Below are 25,133 nucleotides of genomic sequence, written 5' to 3'. Positions count from 1 at the left end.
CAAACTCTGGCGCCAAACGTATCCTTTGTACGGCATGCAGTTGACAGGTTCCATCGTGTCCGGTGTTAAGTGCTCGCGGGCGCCACTCGCCGCCGCCTACCTGGTGCGCTGGCCGTGGGGGTGTGCTTCATGTCAGCGGGCCAAGTAGGGGGCTCAGCCGGGCGCGCGTACGTCAGCTGCGCTCTGGAGTTTCACTGTGTGAGCATAGAGAAGTCAGTTGGGACACACCAACATGACCGTAATGTCTGAAATAAACAGTCACTTTCCAGGTATTTACAGAAGGTGTATGGAAGGTGTGTGACGTAAACGGGGAGGCGGCGCAGCGATTGTACAGTTATTATTCGCACGCGAGAGCGAGTCAATTAGTGGGCGGTCTAGTGCGGTCCAAAGGTGCTGTTATATAGTCATGGCGGATTCCACTGTCGAGGAAACTTTTCCACCAAAAGTGTAGCACTGCGTTCTCGGTCGCACAGGTACACATGCCGAACGGCTGTGTGAGGTCGGCATCGACAGGTTTGAACGTGGTGCCGAAAGTGCTGCAGGGAAACGGCCGACCGTTGTGCAATTCCGCTCCGAGGGAGACAATTTTGGCGGGAAACGTGTGGAGGCGACGAATGCAAGTGGTGAGTAGACAAGGGGTCGCTGTGACGTCAAACTCGACGAGTTCCAGCGTGTCCAGCGAAAACATGTTTAAGATGTGGGAGCGATCGCTGGGCTAACCCTCGCGCTAGTGGCCGGTGGCCTCACGTGACAGGCGTAGGCAGTGTCTCCGCACGCTGGCCAGGGGGTGGCGAGGATTTGAACTAATTCAGTTGGAGCACAGATGTCGTGGTGACTGCACTGCGATACCAAAGATGTGTGTGCTGACTGTGTTGGGGAACAAGTGATGACCGTACTGCTTGAAATAAAGTCTTCAGTCACTTCCCCCCTGCAAAATCAAAGGACGTGAATTACATTACTATAAGTGCAGTTTATTATTTGACGTGATTATGATAAGCTACCAGTGAAAATATACATAAGTGACGGAGGAAGATCGTAAGTGTGATCAATTATGGTGTTGGGGATTTGAACTTGTGATAGATTTTTGTTATGGATGTAAGGAGAATGGCTTTCTCACCGAGAAAATCGGACATCTTGAATAAATCATAAATGATAATAATACATAGAAGTACATTTTTCGAGAGAATATCGTGTTGGAATTTGAATTTGGAGCAATTTTCTAGTGGAGGTAGGCCTATAATAATAAATGATAATGAATGATAATAAATGATAATGAATGATAATGAATGATGACGAATGATAATAAATGATAATGAATGATAATGAGTGATAATAAATGACAATGAATGATAATGAATGTCAATCAATTATAATTAATGATAAACAAAAGTAAGGTTTTGCAGCCATTATCATGCTGTAATTTGAATTTGGAGGGAATTTTCTAGTGGAGGCAGGTCAATAATAATAAATAATAATATATGATAATGAATGATAATAAATGATAATGAATGATAATAAATTATAATGAGTGATAATAAATAACAATGAGTGATAATGAATGTAAATAAATGATAATGAATAATAATAAACAAAAGTTAGGTTTTGCAACCATTATCGTGTTGGAATTTGAATTTGGAGGGAATTTTCTAGTGGAGGCAGGTCAATAATAATAAATGATAATAATAATTGATAAATGATAATAAATAATAATAAATGATAATAAATAATAATAAATGTTAATAAATGATGATCAATATTAATAATAAACACAAGTACGGTCTTTGCATGCATTATCCTGTTGGAATTCAAACTACCCGCCACTTTTTTTTCTTCTGGAGGCTTAGGTTAGTGGACATAGCACAATTGGACTATTTTTCTGACAAAATTCAAACTTCCTGCCATTTTTTCTTTAGGTTAGCTTAGTGGACATAGCACAATTGGACTATTCTCCCGCTAAAATCCGCCATCTTGTATGACGTCATGCACTGCTGCCAAGTCTACATGCTGCCATATTGGATGACGTCATCGCCGCCATCTTGAATAAATTTGGCAACAATGCAATGTGCACTGGCACGAACCTTGTCCCTCTACTGTCACCATCCAGCCACTGGTCTGGCTGCCGCCTGAGAATGCTGGGCAGCATTGCCAGTTGGCGACATAGGCTTTCCACTAAGGGCACATGTCAAAGTTCCAACTTCCCCTCTGCCACAGTTGGGGATGTCATGCTCACCCGTGCATTTCACAGAGCTTGTCGTGTAGCAACAGTGTTTCGCAATAGGTTCCACCTGGTATCTGAAGCACTGGGGCTGAACCTAATTACTTAGCATTAAAATTACCCAATCAGGACGTTTCGCACACAAATTCAACCACTTGCAGGTGCTGAACTGCGGTAATGCATAGGCATCTGTGGGTCGGTGAGTTACCCTTTGTCCAAATGCTCATTACCACTCAAAACGTGCCTTTTTCGGAAGTGTTAAATTTAAGCCATGTGAGCAAAAGCTACGTCTGTTCGGTTTCAGGAAACCCAGCGAAATATACGTTTCGTGATACTGTCTCTGGCAGACTTCTAGAATCTGCAAGCACGACTTGATTGACTAAGTTCAGTGTTAAATAATTCCAAAACGGTGGAATCTATTGAATTTTATTCTGAATACTTTCTTCTTAGCACGTTCTATATACTAAGGGATATTCCACATATACTTGCACACATGTTTCACCTGTATTTCTAGCGAATTTCGCCCTGCACTTTCGTCTTCGCGGCCTCGTATCTCCTGCACCATGTGTCATGCAATGATATATTTCTAAAGGTACGTTCAGCGTTCAGTGGTATATGTGAATACTGTCTGCAAAATGTGTTGCAATAAGAATTAATAGTGAAGAAGTAATCAGTTAAAACATCATGTCTGATACGACATCCACAGCATGAACACCAAAGATGTAGTAAACATTTTTCCTATCATCATTTTGTGGGAGAAGTCAGAATGAATCTCGCAAAGGTTTGAAAATAATTTCTAAGGTTTGTTGCAAATCACAAAGTGCTCTCATTCTCAAAAACTGGATAAATATGGCTGGTAGGTGGTTTTTAGCCAGACATTGCTTCATGCCAGACAGTAAGTGAGATGTGTACTAAGTTTGGGTGAAATCAATACAGTGATTTAGGAGGACATATGGAACGTACGTATATACATACACCACTCATATGATCAGACTTTCTGTAGCTAGACTGGAACCAATTATCGTGTCTTTGCAGACTATTCGAGACCTTTTACATCGGCCTAGTCAGACCTCGCCATTGCCATGTTAGGCTGTTACCTGTGAGCGAGCGGCTTTACGGAGTACACAGTGACACGGGAATTCCAGTCTGCTTCCAGGGGACGACATTCTGGCCAGCAGCCTCCATCTACTCTAAGCCACAATGCTTTTCCCCTCCTGATTTTGCTTCCTCGCTGCAACTCGCCAGCAACGTGATGCTCAAATTAACCTTCTCTTTTCTTTATTAATTTATATGTGGGATGATACACTTGCCCCTACTATTGAGTTTTATGCAACCCACAACGCCTTCAAACACCATGCACAAGATTTTCGTTTTCTATCGCTCACTATGCACAAATCATTGCTATTACTGAAAAAATAAACAGGACCTTTTTGTAGTGAAGTTAATGTAGTTAAATTTTTTACTGCGATGCGGTTTCGCTAGAGGCCATAGTTTTCGAATTATTCAAGAAAAACGTAGAAAAGTGACCTTCAAATGCGATTTTCTTAAATAACTCGAAAACTGTGGCCTCCAGCGAAAACGTACACCAGTACAAAAAATGAAAATGTTGAAATGTGTGTGAAATCTTATGGGACTTAACTGCTAAGGTCATCAGTCCCTAAACTCACACACTACTTAACCTAAATTATCCTAAGGACAAACACACACACCCAAGCCCGAGGCAGGACTCGAACCTCCGCCGGGATCAGCCACATAGTCCTTGACTGCAGCGCCCTAGACCGCTCGGCTAATCCCGCGCGCCCCTGTACAAAATTTAACCATGTTACATTTTGTATAAAGAGGTTCTCTTCATTTTTTTCTGCAGTACTAACAGTTTTGCGCCTAGTGAGCGAGAGAATATGAAAATCTTCTGCTTGGTATTTGAAGTCATGGTGGGCTGCATAAACGCTGTGTATAAACGACCTGTGTTCGTAACCTTACAACTGCTTTAAATATATCCCACAGTGACCCAGTGCAACATAACTGTTCCACAAAAAATAATGATTTAAACTTTAAATACTAGGTGAAAACTACAAACATTTTCTTGCTCGTAACTAATGAAAGAAACAATCGAACAGCTGTTTCAGCAATATAAAAGCTCTAAATTAATTTGGTCTTCAAAAGGTTAACGGCTGGAATGATGTGCTTTTTTCCTCTTGAACAGGTCGTTGCGTTATTCCAGCTAGTTATGTTGGTGTAATGAAATGAAACAACAATCGGATTTTTTTATTATTTGAATTGATTCATCTCCATGAAGATTATTTCATACATTGTTACACAAGGAAGGAAAGGAATTATATAATGTCTCAAACAAATGACAAAGCTAGTTGAAAAGAGATATATTGTGTTATTAAATATTTGAAATCGTATTTCAGACATCATGGCTGAGCTGTGGCGGAAAGTTTCGGAGAGATCACTATACGTTGTGGTGCGAGAGTCCAGCCCAGGACCCTCCCTGTGCTGGTACAGGCGCTCCCCTTGCTACGTGTGGGACGCCCGGTCGTCTGGTCGCCACTCCGCCCCCGCCACCTGCTCTGCAACACCAAGGCATCGAGTTGTCAGTCTGTGACCAATACCAGCGCATGTGCCTCCAACTACACGGTAAAGAAGTACTTTTATAGAAGCACCATGCCTTTGTCACTGATTTGAAATACAGAACTATGCAGGCTAATTTAGACCTCAAATGAGGTCAGTGCAGAAATTGAATGCAAAAACTGAGGGACAATTTCTCAGTGAGAATCGTAGGATATAATACCAGAAATCATGCAAGTTACACATTGATAAAATTTGCTGACAAGAATAATATGGATCTTCAAAACACATTCTTCCAGAAGGACACAAAACCAAATTGCACTGCCAAGAACGAAATCAAACTAATCTCAAATGGACTAAATTTTATTATAACTGTAATTTATACTAAAAATGTCATGCAAAAAGCTTCAAGCAACTAGAAGTAGCACCAACACCCTTCACTGAAGCTAACAGAATCATAGAAATTCTAAAAAAGAAACAATAGCTCATCCGGTGCTGATGGAATATCAAAGAGAGTTCTGTAAAGTTATTCCAACTTAATAAATAAGCAATGTCCTTAGTGGTATATACAGTGCATCACTGGCAAGGTGAATTTTTCCAGGCAAGTTAGAACTCTTCATAATGTGAATGTGTGGGTTTTATGTTGTCAAGTTGCACAATGGATTGATTCGACAAGCACCCTTTGGCTCCTGCAAGAATCAATTTCCACCTCACACTACTACAGAAGTCAGACAGACTTCTCCTAATGTACTTCTCCTAATGTACCAACAAGAACTGCTTGAAAAACATTCAACAATAAATATCTTCTGGAGTCGTCTGCTGTGAGGAAAAGACATAAAAATTCTTATGTAACTAGTGTAATACTTGGGTATTGGAGTATTGCTAGTTAGTGTAAGAAAAACATTAAATGAACGAAAAATATTATTTATTGCAAAAAATAATTCTGAGGAATCAAGTGAAACTTCCTCTTATAAATTAATAAATTCTTTTCGGAACAGTAGATTGCCTCTTATGGATAGGAATGCTATTATTTTACAAAGTATGGAAAGGTTCTTTTCTCCCTTTTCTTTAAGAATGTTATTTACTTGGCAGAATGGCTGACAGCGGCACCTACATAGCTTGAATAACTTTTCTAGGTATGGTCAAGGCTGTCGCATGAGAATTATAATAAAGTGTACTGTCATGGAGGACAAATTGGGCTTGCATACGCTGTAGTGCACAATACCGTGAGCTGCGACGACTGCTGCCTGTGTCGCTCATTGCTGACAAAGAATACAACTATCTCCTTCTATCTGGACTGACCTTTGCCAATCAAACTCTTCCAACACCTTGATGAAGTCAAGGACTCCTATCTGCCACTAGTCTAACTATTGGCCTGGTACACCGGTCAGATAACCAGTCTACCGTGATGTCACTCAATATTCGCTCCTGGGCATTTAACTAGTACTCTGTCCATGTTCACACCGCACAGTAAATGTGGCTGCCAACACAGTGAACAAAGCTTAATCCTCAGCGACTTAATATAGAGTATCACTCCGATTAGCTAACAACAGAGGTGCTCTCCCAGTGAAGTACACAGGAGAGACTTCGTTCCTCGGTCTTTGCGTTCACGTACAAGCGCACTCGCTCTCGTTACGTGTTCCCGCTCCAAGAGCGACAACGGAACGACCCCTTTTTTCTGGATAAATTGCTAGAGTATATCATTTTCTGTCTTCCCTCACTCCTCTAGCTCTTTGCGTCAGAAATATTCTGCCAATCAGCCTTGCTCTTTTAAACGGGAGAATGATGTTTCGTTTAAGTTTACCAATGTGGAGATATGTAGCATCTCCGTTAGGCGTATACTGTCCTCCTGTGACAACTCCATAACTGCGCAGTCAGTCCATCAAAAAAATGCGTCTTCTGGGCGCTCCCACACAATGAAGCGGAATTTGCTTTTAAGTCGAACACAGGGGTGGTTATCCCTTCACTCTGGCAAAAGCTGTCCTCTCTCTGGGTGGTCATACCTGCCGAAGTAGGTGTGCGCTGACCCACCCCTCTGAAGGGATGGGCCTCCCAGAGGGCCGGCCGCCTCCCTAGAATGAAAATTCCTGTGGCCGTCATGTTTTGTATGTCAGTCTCTACTTTTTCAACCTCAGTGCGCTCTTGCGATTTACTTATTAGATTTGCATATCGCTTACATGTGTTGTTGTTGTTGTGGTCTTCAGTCCTGAGACTGGTTTGATGCAGCTCTCCATGCTACTCTATCCTGTGCAAGCTTCTTCATCTCCCAGTATCTACTGCAACCTACATCCTTCTGAATCTGCTTAGTGTATTCATCTCTTGGTCTCCCTCTACGATTTTTACCCTCCACACTGCCCTCCAATGCTAAATTTGTGATCCCTTGATGCCTCAAAACATGTCCTACCAACCGATCCCTTCTTCTAGTCAAGTTGTGCCACAAACTTCTCTTCTCCCCAATCCTATTCAATACCTCCTCATTAGTTACGTGATCTACCCACCTTATCTTCAGCATTCTTCTGTAGCACCACATTTCGAAAGCTTCTATTCTCTTCTTGTCCAAACTAGTTATTGTCCATGTTTCACTTCCATACATGGCTACACTCCATACAAATACTTTCAGAAGCGACTTCCTGACACTTAAATCTATACTCGATGTTAACAAATTCCTCTTCTTGAGAAACACTTTCCTTGCCATTGCCAGTCTACATTTTATATCCTCTCTACTTCGACCATCATCGGTTATTTTACTCCCTAAATAGCAAAACTCCTTTACTACTTTAAGTGTCTCATTTCCTAATCTAATTCCCTCAGCATCACCCGACTTAATTTGACTACATTCCATTATCCTCGTTTTGCTTTTGTTGATGTTCATCTTATATCCTCCTTTCAAGACACTGTCCATTCCGTTCAACTGCTCTTCCAAGTCCTTTGCTGTCTCTGACAGAATTGCAATGTCATCGGCGAACCTCAAAGTTTTTACTTCTTCTCCATGAATTTTAATACCTACTCCGAATTTTTCTTTTGTTTCCTTTACTGCTTGCTCAATATACAGATTGAATAACATCGGGGAGAGGCTACAACCCTGTCTTACTCCTTTCCCAACCACTGCTTCCCTTTCATGCCCCTCGACTCTTATAACTGCCATCTGGTTTCTGTACAAACTGTAAATAGCCTTTCGCTCCCTGTATTTTACCCCTGCCACCTTCAGAATTTGAAAGAGAGTATTCCAGTTAACATTGTCAAAAGCTTTCTCTAAGTCTACAAATGCTAGAAACGTAGGTTTGCCTTTTCTTAATCTTTCTTCTAAGATAAGTCGTAAGGTCAGTATTGCCTCACGTGTTCCAACATTTCTACGGAATCCAAACTGATCTTCCCCGAGGTTGGCTTCTACCAGTTTTTCCATTCGTCTGTAAAGAATTCGCGTTAGTATTTTGCAGCTGTGACTTATTAAACTAATAGTTCGGTAATTTTCACATCTGTCAACACCTGCTTTCTTTGGGATTGGAATTATTATATTCTTCTTGAAGTCTGAGGGTATTTCGCCTGTCTCATACATCGTGCTCACCAGATGGTAGAGTTTTGTCATGACTGGCTCTCCCGAGGCCATCAGTAGTTCAAATGGAATGTTGTCTACTCCCGGGGCCTTGTTTCGACTCAGGTCTTTCAGTGCTCTGTCAAACTCTTCACGCAGTATCTTATCTCCCATTTCGTCTTCATCTACATCCTCTTCCATTTCCATAATATTGTCCTCAAGTACATCGCCCTTGTATAAACCCTCTATATACTCCTTCCACCTTTCTGCCTTCCCTTCTTTGCTTAGAACTGGGTTGCCATCTGAGCTCTTGATATTCATACAAGTGGTTCTCTTCTCTCCAAAGGTCTCTTTAATTTTCCTGTAGGCAGTATCTATCTTACCCCTAGTGAGACAAGCCTCTACATCCTTACATTTGTCCTCTAGCCATCCCTGCTTAGCCATTTTGCACTTCCTGTCGATATCATTTTTGAGACGTCTGTATTCCTTTTTGCCTGCTTCATTTACTGCATTTTTGTATTTTCTCCTTTCATCAATTAAATTCAATATTTCTTCTGTTACCCAAGGATTTCTATTAGCCCTCGTCTTTTTACCTACTTGATCCTCTGCTGCCTTCACTACTTCATCCCTCAGAGCTACCCATTCTTCTTCTACTGTATTTCTTTCCCCCATTCCTGTCAATTGTTCCCTTATGCTCTCCCTGAAACTCTCTACAACCTCTGGTTCTTTCAGTTTATCCAGGTCCCATCTCCTTAAATTCCCACCTTTTTGCAGTTTCTTCAGTTTCAATCTGCAGTTCATAACCAATAGATTGTGGTCAGAATCCACATCTGCCCCAGGAAATGTCTTACAATTTAAAACCTGGTTCCTAAATCTCTGTCTTACCATTATATAATCTATCTGATACCTACTAGTATCTCCAGGATTCTTCCAGGTATACAACCTTCTTTTATGATTCTTGAACAAGTGTTGGCTATGATTAAGTTATGCTCTGTGCAAAATTCTACAAGGCGGCTTCCTCTTTCATTCCTTCCCCCCAATCCATATTCACCTACTATGTTTCCTTCTCTCCCTTTTCCTACTGACGAATTCCAGTCACCCATGACTATTAAATTTTCGTCTCCTTTCACTTCCTGAATAATTTCTTTTATGTCGTCATACATTTCATCTATTTCGTCATCATCTGCAGAGGTAGTTGGCATATAAACTTGTACTACTGTAGTAGGCATGGGCTTTGTGTCTATCTTGGCCACAATAATGCGTTCACTATGCTGTTTGTAGTAGCTAACCCGCACTCCTATTTTTTTATTCATTATTAAACCTACTCCTGCATTACCCCTATTTGATTTTGTATTTATAACCCTGTAATCACCCGACCAAAAGTCGTGTTCCTCCTGCCACCGAACTTCACTAATTCCCACTATATCTAACTTTAACCTATCCTTTTCCCTTTTTAAATTTTCTAACCTACCTGCCCGATTAAGGGATCTGACATTCCACGCTCCGATCCGTAGAATGCCAGTTTTCTTTCTCCTGATAACGACGTCCTCCTGAGTAGTCCCCGCCCGGAGATCCGAATGGGGGACTATTTTACCTCCGGAATATTTTACCCAAGAGGACGCCATCATCATTTAATCATACAGTAGAGCTGCATGTCCTCGGGAAAAATTACGGCTGTAGTTTCCCCTTGCTTTCAGCCGTTCGCAGTACCAGCACAGCAAGGCCGTTTTGGTTAATGTTACAAGGCCAGATCAGTCAATCATCCAGACTGTTGCCCCTTCAACTACTGAAAAGGCTGCTGCCCCTCTTCAGGAACCACATGTTTGTCTGGCCTCTCAACAGATACCCCTCCGTTGTGGTTGCACCTACGGTACGGCCATCTGTATCGCTGAGGCACGCAAGCCTCCCCACCAGCGGCAAGGTCCATGGTTCATGGGGGGCGCTTACATGTATTCATACAAAATTGACTCTACCTTATCGAGTTTGGGCTCGAAAGAAGCATCTTGATGTGCAGAATACGATTGTGAGGATGGAATATGTAAGAAATGAAGATCAGGAGACCACGCAACCTTACAATAAGAGGTGTAACAAGAAAGACAAATAATTCTTGTCCATTTTCCTTACTGATAGCCTTGTCCGAAATATCCGAAAAGTAATGTACTCAAGAGCTGTCTCCAACTTAAGTAGCAACAATTTACTTAGCTTATCTCAGCTGGGATTCCAGAAGGGTTGATTAACTGAGAATTCTATTTATACATTCAGTCATTAAACAGTGTAAGCCCTAAATATTAACATATCACCTGTTGGTATCTTGTGATCTTCGTCTGATTGCTTAGATTATGTTACTCTCTAATAAAACTCAATTTTTACTGAACTTATGACTTCACGCAATGCTGGTTTGAATCATCCTTAACAGACAGAATGTAAAAGGCTGTTCTGAATAATTCAAACAGTGTGGGAAGGGTAGAAAATTTTAGTGACTGAGGAGAAATGTCAACGGCAATCCGACAGCATTCAAATTTTGGGAACATTGCTATTCCTTATACACGTGAACTGCTACTTTTAGCAGACGATAGTAGAGTAATAATACAAACCAGTATAGAGAAAGTAACGGAAGAAAATGCAAATGATACTTTTCAAAGAACTGGGAAGTGCTTTTTGAAAAGATGCACTACACTCAGTACCTTACAAAAACAGATTCACACTAGGCACTGATGTAGCACATGAGCAGAAATCAGTTAAACAGGGCAGAATGCTCAAGATTTTTGGATGTGCATATTGATCAAAATTTGAACTGAAACAAACATATTGTTGAGCTACCAGAATGAGAATCTCACTCTGCAGCGGAGTGTGCGCTGATATGAAACTTCCTGGCAGATTAAAACTGTCTGCCGGACCGAGAATGGAACTCACGTCCCGTCATGCTTGGGTAGCTCTGATGGTAGAGCACTTACCTGCGAAAGGCAAAGGTCCCGAGTTCGGCACACAGTTTTAATCTGCCAGGAAGTTTCATAGTGTTGAGCTTCTTAAAAAATTAAGTTCAGTTACTTTCGTTCTTCGTATAATTGCTAATCTTGGAGACAAACTAATCAACCTCCTGACATATTTTGCCTGTTTCCACTCAATAACATCTTACGGAATAATTTTCTCGGGAAACTCATCACTTACGAAGAAATTATTGATTACACAAAAACGAGCAATAAGAATAATATGTGCTGTTCACCCACGGATGTCATTTGGGTACGTCTTCAAGCAGCTAGGCGCATTAACTGCGTAATCTCAATACATATTCTCTAATGAAATTCGTCATAAATAATCTTTCACAACTTGAGAAGAACAGCCATGTCCATGCCTCCAACACTATAAGGAAGAATGATATTTATTACCCCCTGTTAAGGCTGTCAGTGGCCCAGAAAGGAATTCAATATGCTGCAACATTTTTTAAATAATTTGTTCTATAACATACAGTGCCCTACAGGAAGCAAACTAAGTTTTAAATATAATTTCAAATCATTTCTCCCGGACCACTCCTATTCCGTTGACGAATTTCTACTTAAAAACTGATAGCCAGTAAAAAAGAGAAGAAAAACAATATTGTTTTTGAGTGCAGTTGTACCATTAGAACAAAAAAAAATACTAAGTTGATTGATGTTAACAGTGATTCATTCCACATCAATTCGATAAAAGAATATTTCAGATGATCTAAGGAACGTGTAACTAACTAACTACAGTAATAAAGAAATTGTACAGTAAGTAGACACGTAGAATTCGCAGACCGTTATTTACACTGCCTCTTATCACATTACCCGTACGTTAGTCTGCTGCAGCTTTCGGAGTTTGCTGTATCGAACTGGCTGAAATCATGGTCCAAAGGACGCCACTTTGGTTGCTCTCTCCCTCTCCGGCGTGCAACTCGTATCGCCACTAGGCAGATTTACGTACTCTCAAGAGGCCCCTGTAGAGATAGCATGGAAGACTCTGAAATATGTAGCGTGGTATTACGAGGCGGGACACCTCTTCTACGAAAGCACTGAATCTAGGAATTCTAGGCTACCTTTTCATTGATTTGAGGATTAAAAGTTCTGAACACTGGTGGACGACATTAATAAATGGATCAAATTATAACGAATATCATTATATCTGCTGGTAGATATAGCGAGACGAACCAGGATTAGAAGTCCACTGAAACTAGCTGCAAAGGTAAGTTAGTTCTATCGTTTCCCTACAATAATTTTTAGGCTACGTTCTGTCAACGATAGAGTTGTCAATATTATTTTTTTGATTAATTTCTCTAGTGCTCTTTCTAAGAAACCGAGTATATGTATATCGTATTCAGATTTCCCCCTTAGTTCATCACATCGAAAATTACCATCTAATGCTTTCAATAACACAGGTCAACAATGGAAAAACTTTTTTGCTGGAAATACATTATTCTTTTTTTAGGGTGGGAAATCCAAATATGATACTTAAAAAACTGTATCGCCCACCATTTGTTCACATCTTACAGTTAAATGTATTAAATTAAGGTTTTTTTTAAAGAATGTAACAGCTTTTATATAGTTAGAATGATTTAAAAGGAGGTGCAATGAATGTAGATGACGTTGGTAGCACTGCTGAAAAACGTTTGCTGACACAAAAAGGTCAATTCTATTTTTGTGTTAACAGATGGTGTTTTGTTTACTGTCAACCTAATCTCACTTTCCCACTTCCTGTAGGTGTGCTCAATACAATGTCTAATCGTGGTTGTAAAAATTCTGTTGACAGTTTTTGTTATATTTGTGATGAATTTGTGATTACAGACTTTGTGAAAAAGGTTTATCTGTCATATTTTGGATCTAAACTTGGTGATCAGGATAAATCTTGGGCGCCACGTAAGGTATGTTATGTGTGTGTTGAAGATCTGAGAAAATGGTCCAAAAAGGAGAAAAAAGCCGTTAAATTTGCTGTTACTATAGGAAACCAAGAAATCATTCCAATGATTGCTACTTTTGCAGTGTTGATATTACAGGTCATAACTCGAAAAACAAAAAGGTAATAAGCTACACTAACCTTCCGTCCGCCATCCGACCAATAAGACATGGTGTAGATTTGACAGTTCCTGAACCACCAGATGATTTAAATTCTATTCCAACAGAAGTATTTTCTGATATACACTCCTGGAAATTGAAATAAGAACACTGTGAATTCATTGTCCCAAGAAGGGGAAACTTTATTGACACATTCCTGGGGTCAGATACATCACATGATCACACTGACAGAACCACAGGCACATAGACACAGGCAACAGAGCATGCACAATGTCGGCACTAGTACAGTGTATATCCACCTTTCGCAGCAATGCAGGCTGCTATTCTCCCATGGAGACGATCGTAGAGATGCTGGATGTAGTCCTGTGGAACGGCTTGCCATGCCATTTCCACCTGGCGCCTCAGTTGGACCAGCGTTCGTGCTGGACGTGCAGACCGCGTGAGACGACGCTTCATCCAGTCCCAAACATGCTCAATGGGGGACAGATCCGGAGATCTTGCTGGCCAGGGTAGTTGACTTACACCTTCTAGAGCACGTTGGGTGGCACGGGATACATGCGGACGTGCATTGTCCTGTTGGAACAGCAAGTTCCCTTGCCAGTCTAGGAATGGTAGAACGATGGGTTCGATGACGGTTTGGATGTACCGTGCACTATTCAGTGTCCCCTCGACGATCACCAGTGGTGTACGGCCAGTGTAGGAGATCGCTCCCCACACCATGATGCCGGGTGTTGGCCCTGTGTGCCTCGGTCGTATGCAGTCCTGATTGTGGCGCTCACCTGCACGGCACCAAACACGCATACGACCATCATTGGCACCAAGGCAGAAGCGACTCTCATCGCTGAAGACGACACGTCTCCATTCGTCCCTCCATTCACGCCTGTCGCGACACCACTGGAGGCGGGCTGCACGATGTTGGGGCGTGAGCGGAAGACGACCTAACGGTGTGCGGGACCGTAGCCCAGCTTCATGGAGACGGTTGCGAATGGTTCTCGCCGATACCCCAGGAGCAACAGTGTCCCTAATTTGCTGGGAAGTGGCGGTGCGGTCCCCTACGGCACTGCGTAGGATCCTACGGTCTTGGCGTGCATCCGTGCGTCGCTGCGGTCCGGTCCCAGGTCGACGGGCACGTGCACCTTCCGCCGACCACTGGCGACAACATCGATGTACTGTGGAGACCTCACGCCCCACGTGTTGAGCAATTCGGCGGTACGTCCACCCGGCCTCCCGCATGCCCACTATACGCCCTCGCTCAAAGTCCGTCAACTGCACATACGGTTCACGTCCACGCTGTCGCGGCATGCTACCAGTGTTAAAGACTGCGATGGAGCTCCGTATGCCACGGCAAACTGGCTGACACTGACGGCGGCGGTGCACAAAAGCTGCGCAGCTAGCACCATTCGACGGCCAACACTGCGGTTCCTGGTGTGTCCGCTGTGCCGTGCGTGTGATCGTTGCTTGTACAGCCCTCTCGCAGTGTCCGGAGCAAGTATGGTGGGTCTGACACACCGGTGTCAATGTGTTCTTTTTTCCATTTCCGGGAGTGTATTAGCTGATTTAGATGAACCATATGATGATGAATTCCATTTTAATACACAAAGTCTAGAGCCCAAATTGTTTACTCAGACCGAGCTTAACGATTTGGTTAGGGATCTGGGCTTAACGAAAGAAAAAGCTGAATTGCTTGGCTCTACATTAAAAGAAAAGAACTTATTGCAGTTGTAACCAGCATATACATTTATAGAAAGAGAGAGCAGCAATTTTCCAACTTTTTCAACAAGAAGGTGATTTTAATGTCCCAGTCTGATGAATGAGTTTGGTATTGAATACAAAAAGGAAAACTGGAGGATGTTTATTGATTCATCCAAAACTAGTTTAAAGGCCATTTTATTACACAATGGTGACATGTATGCATCTATACCTGTTGGACATTCTGTACATATGAAGGAAACGTATGAAAACCTAGAAAAAGTGCTAAATAGAATAGGCTGTTCTGCTCATGGTTGGATGATACGTGACGATCTAAAAGTAATGCATGCCCCTTGGTCACCAAGGTGGCTTTACCAGATTTCCTTGTTTCTTGAGTGAATGGGACAGTAGGACTAGGGATCAACACTGGTGTAGAAAGAACTGGTCTGTGAGCGAGTCTTTAAAACCTGGTGAGAGGAACATTCTACGCAAAAACCTTGTAGATCCAAACAACGTACTCCTATCACCTCTACATATAAAGTTAGACCTAATGAAACAGTTTGTAAAGGCTTTGCCTAAAGATGGACCATGTTTTAAGTATCTCTGCCAAAAGTTTCCACACCTTTCAGAAGCTAAACTAAAAGAAGGCGTCTTTGTCGGACCTGACACTAGAAAACTGTTGTTTGATGTTCACTTTGAATCCACGATTACCTTAAATGAGAAAGAAGCATGGGTATTATACATGCAAATCGTTATAAAGTTCTTAGGACACGAAAAAGACCCAGAATTTTGTTTCTATTATAGCTACAGTGTTAGAGAAGTTTAAAAAGTTCACTTTTTGAACAGTCACTCCGATTACCTCCCGGACAATATGGGAGATATTAGTGAGGAGCAAGGAGAGTGTTTTCACCAGGGCATTCAATTGATGGAGAAACGCTACCAGGGTCGCTGGAACACCAACATGATGGGAGACTACTGTTGGTCACTTCACAGAGAAGTTCAGCAAGTGACTCATCGTAGAAAAAGCTACACAAGAAGCTTCAAAGAAGAAAGAGAAGGGAATACAAACCAATTCCAGCTGACAACTGAAACCTCTATTAACACATATCATTGTTTTACGTAGCTTACAGTAAATACAAATCATGCTTGTGTTGTAACAAAGCGTTTCATTAATTTCTCCATTTACCGCATAGCATACGATTCGTATACTATATAACAAGAAGCAAAGGCTAGAAAACTATGGGTGATACAAAAAAACTAAGGCTAGATTTGTATTCAGCTCAAAAAATCTATAAAGATCAGCTATCAAAGTAAAAAAAGTTTTTCAAAAAAAATTTTCGTTGGCCTGTGTAATTAAAAAACCGTAATATCTTTCGCGTGCGAATTACGGATCAACGCTCGCCACAGCCGAACGTCTTGCATTATGTAAGCCTATGCTCGTCACACTAAACAAAATTCCCCATCTCGCACAAATGACTCTAGTCATAGCAGCTGCAGCAATGTAGAACTCTTGAGAAGACGGCTTTATCAGATAACCTATCACGCTGTTCGTTATCAGCATCTTGTGTTATCCACTTCAAGAACAGCACTGAACCTACACGGTTTACTTCAGCTTATGTATTTTCATGCATACTGCATCTGGCATGTCCGCCCGTGACATAATTTTCAAGATGCGCTCGCTAGAATGTCCCGGAAAGAAACCGCAACTGGCTACATATCGAGACTTGAAACGCATGAATTTATATGAACAAGAAACTAAGGTGCAAGAAATGTTTGGGTGACGTCTTCTGTTCCCTCCTTGGACCTAAAAGAAAAGCCTCATGGATTTACTAACAAACTTACAGCTATATGACAAATACGGTCCCCTAAAGACCAGAAAAGTAAGAAGGAAATCGGCACCTTGGTTAACGGAAGAACTGTAACAGGTCATAGATGCTGCGCACTGGGCATACGCACTGCGCCCCATGCCTGAAAATCGTACTGCATACAGGCAGAGGCGGAACAGACTCAGTCAAGCTGTGAGAATTGAAAAACTCAAGCATGCCCATACAATAACCAACAGGAGGAACAGACAAGCTGCTCTATGGAGAAGCCTTCTTGGTACCTTGGTACACAGTGCACGCCGAGACTTTGACAGCTGAATGTAAAATGAATGCATTTGATTAATATTTTTTAGCCTGATCTGATTAGAGCCATCAAACCCATCGGACCAGGGTTTCACACGTAGGCTACCATTTTTTAATCATGGTTTCCTAAGAAATAACAGTTTTAATATGACAAATATTATTAAAGTGATTTGAGTACCCATCTTGAAGTTACGTTTTGTCAAAATGGTTATAGTGATAGATAGAACGTGCGTTGCGCTATCGACCAACTGCGCATCGGGTGATTGATGATAATTCTGCGTCGACATCTAAGTCTACAGCCTTTTTGCCTTACGTAGGAAACACTTCCAACAAGATCAGTCGTATTTTACGGAAATACGATGTGAAATGTGTTTTACGACCTCCATCTAAAATCAGAGTGCTTTTGAGTTCTGTCAAGGATGATCTTGGTCTTCGTGAGGCGGGTGTAGATCGTATTCCTTGTAGCTGCGGAATGGCATATATTGGTCAAACTATCAGGACCGTGGAGGACCGATGTACTGAGCATAAACGGCACACACGATTACAGCAGCCAAGTAGATCTGCTATTGCCGAACATTGCTTGGTTACTGGTCACCCCATGTTATATAATAACGCCGAGATATTGGCATGCACGACCAGCTATTGGGACAGTGCTATTAAGGAGTCAGTTGAGATTAAATTAGCGAACAACCTTGTAACCAGGAATGGAGGTTTTTGCTTAGACTCTGTTTGGAATCCTCCTCTCTCTCTTGTCAAAAAACAGAGAGAGTAGTCTCACTATCGATAGCTCTGACTTTGGTCATCTTGGCACTAGTGTTCAGTGTGTGTGTTATCTTTCCTACATCAGTCCGAGAACCGAGGTTTTAAATTTGCATGTACGTCGCCTGTCCGTTCCAGTTTGCCTTGAAAATGGCGGGGTGTTCTCCCGCCGAAATATCGGCGGTCGCTGAAAGTGTTACCCGACTGAATTCCACGAAGTTATTTGAAAATCGCCGAAAATATTTTCATAAAAAACAGCAACTTTTAGTAGGAATATATACGCTGAGCTGTTATTGGGAGACCTCAATGTATGCAACGCTGCTGGCTTAGAAGCTCCTTCCATGGGGCTATTTCGAACGAAAAGGGGCGGGAGCGTAAGAATGTGCTGAGAAATGTGGTTGGACAGCAAAATGCTGAGCTCTTATTGTGAGAACTAAATATGTGTGTTGGCTTAAAAACTCTCTGCTAGCCCTATTTCCAGAAGTGGTCGTGGCTTAGGAAAGGAGTGGGGCGAAGATGGTGTGCGGCTTTGGAAAGTGGTAAGGGGACGGGAGGAGGCAGGGGAGGGGGAAGAGATAGGAGAAAGGAGAGGCGTTGGTTACGAAGGGGATGTAGCTCAAGAGAGGGGTCGAGTATGAGGACGTTATTGGTATGCCCTGATTCTGTATGTGCGTAACCTCATGATCAAAGTTCAGTTTGGATTCAGAACGCCCGTTGTTCTCATTTCATGGCCCTGAAAGCTTACAAATTTCCAACAGTTGTTAAAATTGCTCAGGTTATGATCAAACAGAAATCGAGTGACTGGGAACCAACTTTTCAGATTACGACACTTTGCTTCCACGAGCGGGTAACATCACTTTGTTGTCATGGTGTCGCAGATATTCGTAAACTGCCAATGGTGCAAACCAGTATCCGATGACACATCTACAACAGTCATTCAGCTGTTAGATATAACCGAACAGCAGTACACTCCCTACCCTGTGCATGCACTGAGGAACTGAGGAAGAAAAATATAGTCTTGATGGTACGAAAAAGTAGTGGTGGCTAAACTCATAACCTCCTTGCGAATGTGTAATTTCTGGTTGTGGTGTGATGCTGTGTGGTGTGATGCTGTGTGGCGTGGTGAAATCAGAGCGTAACAAGGTATTTGCGAAGTGAAGGGCTGTCGTTAACGGCGCGGCTCAACTCTGAACGCAAGGTGCAGGTCGATAAGGCAAGATTTGGCTCGATGATAACGTGATACGTTTAAGAGCGCATAAGTACCATTCCAGGGACTTGAGTCTTTCATGTATGACTTGATACGTGAAGATTCCGTTGTAACAGACGATAACGGTTCATAAGCTGAGTTACTTGAGATGAAGAACCAATTTTTATAAGTGAAAAGCACGAAAATGTGGATGTTGTACTGTCATCATGATTTAGTTAAGCAATTTTCTACTTACATTGCCTGTTAACTCAAAAATGGGTAAGTAAATGAAGTAATATTGCAGGATATCCACATTTTGGTACTTTCAGTTATAAATATGAAGGTCTCCTACCAAGCACGGTCGGAAGAATAAATTAACATGAAGTCCGGAAAATAACATTTCTGGTGATACGAAGTGTTCAGTTGGCAATGTGAATGAGGTAAGTGTTCTCAGTGTGCTTACGCGTCTCCGTCGGTATGGCGGCACCAGCATAAAAAAGCGGTTCTCAATCGTCTGAGCCGTGTTCGTGGTCATGAACGCTTCAGAGATGTCCACAGTTCAAGACTGTTTGTCGAAGATGGAGCATTGCTTGTCAATGAAACTTGAAGATATGTGTCCACTACACAGTGTAGCTGGATTATGCGCTGGGTTAGTCGAATGAATGCACAGAAAAAAATTTAACAACAAGCGTCACACTAGTTGGGAAAAAATTTATCGCCATGAACATAAGCGTACGAGAAATTTCTTTTTTTCCTAAATAACAGAGAGTTGACCAATCTTCTCAATAAAGGATCGTTCGCATTGCAGAATTTGAGGAGACAGTGTTGGTTCGTGTGTGACAGGATTCGTCAATGAGTACCCGTTGAAATGGTGCAAATGACAACTGCTTAATGCCAGACGAGACCAAACAATTGCATCTACGCTGGCTTTAAGGTAATTCATAAATATTGTGAAATTAACTGCCACTAGTGGGTGAGCACATGACTTTAAACTTGTTAAATGGCTCGTCTGCAAAGTGGGGAAGATCAAACTCCGGTTACTTCAAATAATGGCCTTACACAGCGTGGTATTTATCACAGTAAGTCAACAACAAATCAAATAAATGACTTAGTGGGCCAAGCAGAGCTTTCACAGGCAACAACGAATACAGCCCAAAGGCGTTGTGCAGTTCACCCAAATCACTCAAACTGAATAAAGTTCGAAGTTCAATAAGTTTATTCAACGTATACAATAACCAATTCACTATGGCAAAACTTGGTCACTGATTACTTGCACTAACTGTTCAGATATTCTCCGAGTCCCAAACAGTGACACTGAACTATTCCCAAGTCCCGAAAAGAAACACATCTAAATAATTCTGTTTTCAGATTATCGCGTAAACACACGCGACTCAGTGGTCGTGCAAATCTTACGAATAGCCTTATTCAATATGACACGAACATCGAAAGACCACGAACCGTACTCAGCTCACCTATTTAAGACTTCTGTCACATGCCCTAGCATTATAGTTAAGTAAGCACCTTGTAAATACACCATAATCCCAATGAGTACCAATTTTATGTACACCGGGCAAGGTTGCACACTAGTTAGCACTTGGGACTTGCATTCGGGAGGACAACAATTCAAACCTGCGTCCGGCCATCCTAATTTAGGTTTTCTGTGATTTCCCTAAATTGCTATGATAAATGCCGGGATGGTTCCTTCGAAAGGGCACGGCCGGCTTCCTGATCCGAGCTTGCGGTCCATCTCTAATGACCTCGTTGTCGACGTGAAGTTAAATACTAACCTCCTCCTCCATGTTTTTGATCTTTACACATTTCAGACATAAATAATACACATTTTTAGACAATTTGTAGAAAGATGGCAGTTATAAGAGTTGAGGGGCACGAAAGAGAAGCAGTGGTTGGGAAGGGAGTGAGACAGGGTAGTAGCCTATCCCCGATGTTATTCAATCTGTATATTGAGCAAGCAGTAAAGGAAACAAAAGAAAAATTCTGAGTAGGTATTAAAATCCACGGAGAAGAAACAAAAACTTTGAGGTTCGCCGATGACATTGTAATTCTGTCAGAGACAGCAAAGGACTTGGAAGAGCAGTTAAACGGAATGGACAGTGTCTTGAAAGGAGGATATAAGATGAACATCAACAAAAGCAAAACGAGGATAATGGAATGTAGTCGAATTAAGTCGGGTGATGCTGAGGGAATTAGATTAGGAAATGAGACACTTAAAGTAGTAAAAGAGTTTTGCTATTTGGGGAGCAAAATAACTGATGATGGTCGAAGTAGAGAGGATATAAAATGTAGACTGTCAATGGCAAGGAAAGCGTTTCTGAAGAAGAGAAATTTGTTAACGTCGAGTGTAGATTTAAGTGTCAGGAAGTCGTTTCTGAAAGTATTTGTATGGAGTGTAGCCATGTATGGAAGTGAAACATGGATGATAAATAGTTTAGACAAGACGAGAATAGAAGCTTTCCAAATGCGGTGCTACAAAAGAATGCTGAAGATTAGATGGGTAGATCACATAACTAATGAGTAGGTGTTGAATAGAATTGAGGACAAGAGAAATTTGTGGCACAAATTGACTAGAAGAAGGGATCGGTTGATAGAACATATTCTGAGGCATCAAGGGATTTCCAATTTAAAACTGGAGGGGAGTGCAGAAGGTAAAAATCGTAGAGGGAGACCAAGAGATGAATACACTAAACAGATTCAGAAGGATGTAGGTTGCAGTAGGTACTGGCAGATGAAGAAGCTTGCACAGGATAGAGTAGCACGGAGAGCTGCATCAAACCAGTCTCTGGACTGAAGACCACAACAACAACAGAAATATATTAGTTTTCTTTTTTTTGTCATCAGTCTACTGACTGGTTTGATGCGGCCCGCCACGAATTCCTTTCCTGTGCTAACCTCTTCATCTCAGAGTAGCACTTGCAACCTACGTCCTCAATTATTTGCTTGACGTATTCCAATCTCTGTCTTCCTCTACAGTTTTTGCCCTCTACAGCTCCCTCTAGTACCATGGAAGTCATTCCCTCATGTCTTAGCAGATGTCCTATCATCCTGTCCCTTCTCCTTATCAGTGTTTTCCACATATTCCTTTCCTCTCCGATTCTGCGTAGAATCTCCTCATTCCTTACCTTATCAGTCCACCTAATTTTCAACATTCGTCTATAGCACCACATCTCAAATGTTTCGATTCTCTTCTGTTCCGGATTTCCCACAGTCCATGTTTCACTACCATACAATGCTGTACTCCAGACGTGCATCCTTAGAAATTTCTTCCTCAAATTAAGGCCGGTATTTGATATTAGTAGACTTCTCTTGGCCAGAAATGCCTTTTTTGTCATAGCGACTCTGCTTTTGATGTCCTCCTTGCTCCGTCCGTCATTGGTTATTTTACTGCCTAGGTAGCAGAATTCCTTAACTTCATTGACTACGTGACCATCAATCCTGATGTTAAGTTTCTCGCTGTTCTCATTTCTGCTACTCATTACCTTCGTCTTTCTCCGATTTACTCTCAAACCATACTGTATACTCATTAGACTGTTCATTCCGTTCAGCAGATCATTTAATTCTTCTTCACTTTCACTCAGGATAGCAATGTCATCAGCGAATCGTATCATTGATATCCTTTCACCTTGTATTTTAATTCCACTCCTGAACCTTTCTTTTCTTTCCATCATTGCTTCATCGATGTACAGATTGAAGAGTAGGGGCGGAAGGCTACAGCCTTGTCTTACACCCTTCTTAATACGAGCACTTCGTTCTTGATCGTCCACTCTTATTATTCCCTCTTGGTTGTTGTACATATTGTATATGACCCGTCTCTCCCTATAGCTTACCCCTACTTTTTTCAGAATCTCGAACAGCTTGCACCATTTTATATTGTCCAACGCTTTTTCCAGGTCGACAAATCCTATGAAAGTGTCTTGATTTTTCTTTAGCCTTGCTTCCATTATTAGCCGTAACGTCAGAATTGCCTCTCTCGTCCCTTTACTTTTCCTAAAGCCAAACTGATCGTCACCTAGCGCATTCTGAATTTTCTTTTCCATTCTTCTGTATATTATTCTTGCAAGCAGCTTCGATGCATGAGCTGTTAAGCTGATTGTGCGATAATTCTCGCACTTGTCAGCTCTTGCCGTCTTCGGAATTGTGTGGATGATGCTTTTCCGAAAGTCAGATGGTATATCGCCAGACTCATATATTCTACACACCATCGTGAATAGTCGTTTTGTTGCCACTTCCCCCAATGATTTTAGAAATTCTGATGGAATGTTATCTATCCCTTCTGCCTTATTTGACCGTAAGTCCTCCAAAGCTCTTTTAAATTCCGATTCTAATACTGGATCCCCTATCTCTTCTAAATCGACTCCTGTTTCTTCTTCTATCACATCAGACAAATCTTCACCCTCATAGAGGCTTTCAATGTATTCTTTCCACCTATCTGCTCTCTCCTCTGCATTTAACAGTGGAATTCCCGTTGCACTCTTAATGTTACCACCGTTGCTTTTAATGTCATCAAAGGTTGTTTTGACTTTCCTGTATGCTGAGTCTGTCCTTCCGACAATCATATCTTTTTCGATGTCTTCACATTTTTCCTGCAGCCATTTCGTCTTAGCTTCCCTGCACTTCCTATTTATTTCATTCCTCAGCGACTTGTATTTCTGTATTCCTGATTTTCCCGGAACATGTTTGTACTTCCTCCTTTCATCAATCAACTGAAGTATTTCTTCTGTTACCCATGGTTGCTTCGCAGCTACCTTCTTTGTACCTATGTTTTCCTTCCCAACTTCTGTGATGGCCCTTTTTAGAGATGTCCATTCCTCTTCAACTGTACTGCCTACTGCGCTATTCCTTATTGCTGTATCTATAGCGTTAGAGAACTTCAAACGTATCTCGTCATTCCTTAGTACTTCCGTATCCCACTTCTTTGCGTATTGATTCTTCCTGACTAATGTCTTGAACTTCAGCCTACTCTTCATCACTACTATATTGTGATCTGAGTCTATATCTGCTCCTGGGTACGCCTTACAATCCAGTATCTGATTTCGGAATCTCTGTCTGACTGTGATGTAATCTAATTGAAATCTTCCCGTATCTCCCGGCCTTTTCCAAGTATACCTCCTCCTCTTGTGATTCTTGAACATGGTATTCGCTATTACTAGCTGAAACTTGTTACAGAAGTCAATTAGTCTTTCTCCTCTTTCATTCCTAGTCCCAAGCCCATATTCTCCTGTAACCTTTTCTTCTACTCCTTCCCCTACGACTGCATTCCAGTCGCCCATGACTATTAGATTTTCGTCCCCCTTTACACACTGCATTACCTTTTCAATATCCTCATACACTTTCTCTATCTGTTCATCTTCAGCTTGCGACGTCGGCATGTATACCTGAACTATCGTTGTCGGTGTTAGTCTGCTGTCGATTCTGATTAGAACAACCCGGTCACTGAACTGTTCACAGTAACACACCCTCTGCCCTACCTCCCTATTCATAACGAATCCAACTCCTGTTATACCATTTTCTGCTGCTGTTGATATTACCCGATACTCATCTGACCAGAAATCCTTGTCTTCCTTCCACTTCGCTTCACTGACCCCTACTATATCTAGATTGAGCCTTTGCATTTCCCTTTCCAGGTTTTCTAGTTTCCCTACAACGTTCAAGCTTCTGACATTCCACACCCCGACTCGTAGAACGTTATCCTTTCGTTGATTATTCAGTCTTTTTCTCATGGTAACCTCCCCCTTGGCAGTCCCCTCCCGGAGATCCGAATGGGGGACTATTCCGGAATCTTTTGCCAATGGAGAGATCATCATGATACTTCTTCAATTACAGACCACATGTCCTGTGGATACACGTTACGTGTCTTTAATGCAGTGGTTTCCATTGCCTTCTGCATCCTCATGTCGTTGATCATTGCTGATTCTTCCGTCTTTAGGGGCACTTTCCCACCCCTAGGACAAGAGAGTGCCCTGAACTTCTATCCGCTCCTCCGCCCTCTTTGACAAGGCCGTTGGCAGAATGA

At 41.9% G+C, this 25,133-nt stretch overlaps 1 long non-coding RNA gene across 1 annotated transcript in view; it reads right to left on the bottom strand.

Annotated features, from left to right (window-relative positions):
* Positions 1-4,511: 4,511 nt before the first annotated feature.
* LOC126191460 (uncharacterized) overlaps positions 4,512-25,133 on the bottom strand; it is a 147,442-nt gene continuing 126,820 nt past the window's right edge. Inside the window, exon 4 of the long non-coding RNA XR_007538348.1 lies at positions 4,512-4,788. This is a non-coding gene — a long non-coding RNA (uncharacterized LOC126191460). The remainder of the gene's footprint in view (positions 4,789-25,133) is intronic.

Source organism: Schistocerca cancellata, chromosome 6 (genome assembly GCF_023864275.1).
Source record: "Schistocerca cancellata isolate TAMUIC-IGC-003103 chromosome 6, iqSchCanc2.1, whole genome shotgun sequence".
NCBI lineage: Eukaryota > Metazoa > Arthropoda > Insecta > Orthoptera > Acrididae > Schistocerca > Schistocerca cancellata.
The sequence above is the reverse complement of the archived record's forward strand: the minus strand, read 5'-3'. Positions and strand labels throughout refer to the sequence as shown.